Genomic DNA, 4,428 nt, shown 5'->3' with positions numbered 1-4,428 from the left:
TCTCTCTCTCTCTCTCTCTCTGCATCTGTCCGTCTGTCGTTCTTTTTCTCCTCAATTATTACCGACCCACAACCGACCCGTGAAAGCTTAATATCAACGTCGTAGTTATTATGTGAACAACTTATTTCACGTGACTGACTGTAACTGACCTGGTGACTGACTGTAACTGACCTGGTGACTGACTAGCTGACCTGGTGACTGACTGTAGCTGACCTGGTGACTGACTGTAGCTGACCTGGGTGGTGTAGTCTGTAGGTCACCCGGTCATAGTCTTGATGGGTTCTCTAGTCTGGGGTGAATTTCTCGTTACTCTACAGCCTCACAGTCTATCAAAAACGATTCGCTTTGTAAATTGGATAAAGTTAGAGTGAAACGAGTCAGTAAAATCTTTCCAACTGGAGAAACCAATTGTAGTTTTGTTGTCCCGGGAAATATTGTTCATACGGGAGAAACAGGAGTAGCCCTTTCACCTTATAGAAAGAATTAAAATCACTATCGTTACATTTAAACTAAACTACCAGTTACTCAATGGTGTTAAATTTATAAGGTTGACTCAAGTTATAGTCCATGTCATTCTCATCCTGCCAGAAGATCAGTTCACCGATATGATCTTTCCCTTACAACGTTCAGGGACCTGTTACTGAAGACACAAGTTTAGTGTAGGAGTTACTGTAATAAATCCTTGATCAGCTTGTGTATGTTTATTTAATGCTCAAGCTTTAAGCCTCCTTTTGTTGAGAGAGTCTACCCCGTCGAATACATCTTTCCGCTGCTTTGCATATTCACATTATAATTCCACTCAAATTTGCTATTTTTTTTTCCAATCGATTTCTAAAAAAAACTGCAAGTGACGTGAGTAGTGTATCTTTCAGCAACGAATGATTACCGTAACTAAGGAGAACATTTTTAGATTCACCATAACATATGTAGTCATTTGTTCCGTCAACTTGTGTTCTATTATCCTGGGTACAGTACAAAATTAATAATACTTGTCGTCTCCTTCAGTATTATTTTACCTTCTTCGTCTCCCCAGAGTACTGCAACTCTCTACTACACCCTCCAGAACTGTTCATGGCTCTCTCTCTCTCTCTCTCTCTCTCTCAGGAAACCCTCATTCTGATCGGGGGGTCGGAAGGGGGGGTGTAAGTGTCTGGTGGCCATGATGGTGTTAGTCCCCACCACACCATCAGCCACCCCACCACACCATCAGCCATCCCACCACACCCTCAGCCCCCACCACACCCTCAGCCCCCACAGCACCAACCTGTCTCTTACAACTGCACCGCTCTCACTCGCCGCCACGACTTACAACACAACAAAGTACATACAATTACTGGTATCCATTCACACTGGAGCGCTAGAATGGGGCAGCGATACGTTGTCTGTAGCTCGTGTGTTTCAATGTACAAAAAAAAAAACAGTATCACAGTTTAGGAAAATTGCTTCATGAATATGTAAGATCGTACACGTGTGGTACAGATGTCTTTGTAAATTCTAGTAATGTCTTCATGTTCATTATTCTGGTTCTTGTTCGTTGCATCTTGACGGTGGTGTCACGAATGAGTCTCTATCTGTCTATCTGTCTGTCTGTCTGTCTGTCTGTCTGTCTGTCTATCTGTCTGACTGTCTGCCTGTGTCTCCCAGATTTCCAACACTTGAGGAAACCATTGTATCTAAAACTGTATAACCCTAAAAGAACAGTTTTCTGAACACTTCCATAACACCTGCAGGCCTCTATAACAGGTAATGAACACCTACTTACCTATATCAACTTACCAACCTACCCATATCAATCTCCCTACACCATACAAACCTCCCATAGCCACCAAACCAAACAAGACATACAAAGGTCCGTCATATCAATTTGCTGGAAAAACTACAATTTATTCCTTTTATATCAAACATTAAAGAAATAGAATAATCTCTAAGGATGGACAGAGAGAGGATTAGAATTTCAAATATCTCGGGTCACTTTCAACTAAGATGAAGAAATTGACTTTGAAATCTCACGTAGGATATTATGATAATCTGTGGTGATATCAATTTTTATAAGATTTTATCATATGAGTTTTATTTGAGTTAATGTGGTATTGTTGGTTTATATAAGAGTGTGTATATAGTAATGTGTTAAATGAATGATGTATATTAATGTATTATTATTGTTTGACGTTACGGTGGAGTTTGTTGTTATCACCCATGGTACATGACTTACGACCTACGATATACGACCCACGACATACGACCCACTACTTACCTTACGACCCACGACGACCTACGACTCACGACCTACAATCATCTATCTATGACCTATGACCCACAACCTACGACTTACGACCCACAACTCACGACCCACGACCCACTACTTACCTTACGACCCACGACGACCTACGACTCACGACCTACAATCATCTACCTATGACCTATGACCCACAACCTACGACTTACGACCTACGACTCACGGCTAACAAACTCCACGTGGAAATACAGTAGGGAAATTATTAGGAACTGAATCAAACCAACGACCTTTAAGTCAGGCTACGAGTACATTACCCACTCAGCCACCTCTCTAACCTAACCTAACTTAACCTAAACCATCAATAATTATCATCACCTTAAACCATCACTTCTAGAGGACGAGAACAGACAACAACACCTTAAACCTCTTCACCACTACATATTATTTTGCAGTTCCTGAAATTTAACAATCAGACAGACACCAAAACGGTCTATTTAACACTTGAACTTTAACCACTTGAGTCCTGGAGGGTTAAATAATCGTCCTCAAAGGGGTTAAACCATAACTCCTCAAAAGGGTTAAACCATATATGCAGGATTAATTTACGGCAGGATTGTTGAGTAGTTTTATCATAATGGAAATTTTGATGGTGGTTTATGAGAAGCAACAGACTATGGACCATAAATTTCTTCTAGGATTTTACAGCAATTTCCTTTACATATTAATTTTAGTTTCATGTCAGATTCATTACAGTAGGTGAGGTGAGGTGAGGTGAGGTGAGGTGAGGTGAGGTGAGGTGAGGTGAGGTTAGGTTAGGTTAGGTTAGGTTAGGTTAGGTTAGGTTAGGTTAGGTTAGGTTTCACAAGACGCATTTTATAAGAATTAACTAACAACATATTTCTCACAATAACTTTCAACCTTTCATTTTTCTCAAGTTTATTTTTCCAGTAAAACCTGATGTAATTTCTCTAAATCAACTTCAGAATTCAGATACTTGGAGTAACTTATGTGATTGTGTATCGTTTGGGAACTCTAATGGTGATAACTTAGGGAAATTGTTATTTTATCTTTCTTGAGTGTTCTCCGGAGTATGTTGATGTGGCCAGGTACCAAGGTATGTTGATGTGGCCAGGTACCAGAGCATGTTGATGTGGCCAGGTACCAGAGCATGTTGATGTGGCCAGGTAACAGAGCATGTTCATATGGCCAGGTACCATAACATGCTAATGTGGCCAGGTACCAAGGTATGTTGATGTGGCCATGTACCAGAGCATGTTAATGTGGCCATGTACCAGAGCATGTTGATGTGGCCAAGTACCAAGGTATGTTGATGTGTCCAGGTACCAGAGCATGTTGATGTGGCCAGGTACCAGAGCATGATATGGCCAGGTACCAAGGTATGTTGATGTGTCCAGGTAGTATTCGCCAGCGGGTACGAGAAGACAAGACCAGGTAAGACATTAAGAAACTGTTATTATGCAACATTATGTAACCAAGATGGAATAACAGCTAACAAGGTCTTAGTCAATAAATATCCTGTTGCCTCATTAACTTTTATGAAGAAAATTAAATGGTTGAGGTTGACGTTGTTATAGTAGAAAACACTTTCATGAAGGCAGTTGGAAAATATTAAAGTTTTTCGATATAAACGACGTAATGCAATTGCTAGAAATGATGTGTAAATAGCGCGACACGACACTAAACAGTTTACTTATGGTACACATTAGCTCCGGAATGACACGACCTGGCCTTCAGCTTTATACAGTAACTATTCTAAGCTCACCTCTCTTGAGACTTCACCCTTGAACCAGACCGTTTTATTGCTTATTGTATGAACACAAATATCAGTTGGTTGCACACTTTGATACTGTGATGCTGGTTCACTCAGACATCATTGCTGCTCAGTCACTTCTGCCCATTTTCTCCTCCGGAAGAGACCCCAGAGAGCCACAACATCGACGGGGACTGATTTTTGTCTCTCTCACACACACAAGGAAGTGGTGATAAAGGATATTCTTAGAGACGTCATCAAGAGACTATGTTCCTTGAATGTTGTGTTGATCAGCTGTGAACCATCAAGCAACTGATGAACACAAAGAAGACGCCCTGACGTTCTTCCCTCCGACAAACCCTTGTCTCTACTCCGCCTGTGGGATGGACTGACCCTAACCCCAACACGTCATAGGAGGAGT

The sequence above is a fragment of the Homarus americanus genome, unplaced genomic scaffold, assembly GCF_018991925.1.
Source record: "Homarus americanus isolate GMGI-L3 unplaced genomic scaffold, GMGI_Hamer_2.0 scaffold36188, whole genome shotgun sequence".
NCBI classification, from domain to species: domain Eukaryota; kingdom Metazoa; phylum Arthropoda; class Malacostraca; order Decapoda; family Nephropidae; genus Homarus; species Homarus americanus.
Note: the sequence above shows the minus strand (reverse complement) of the source record.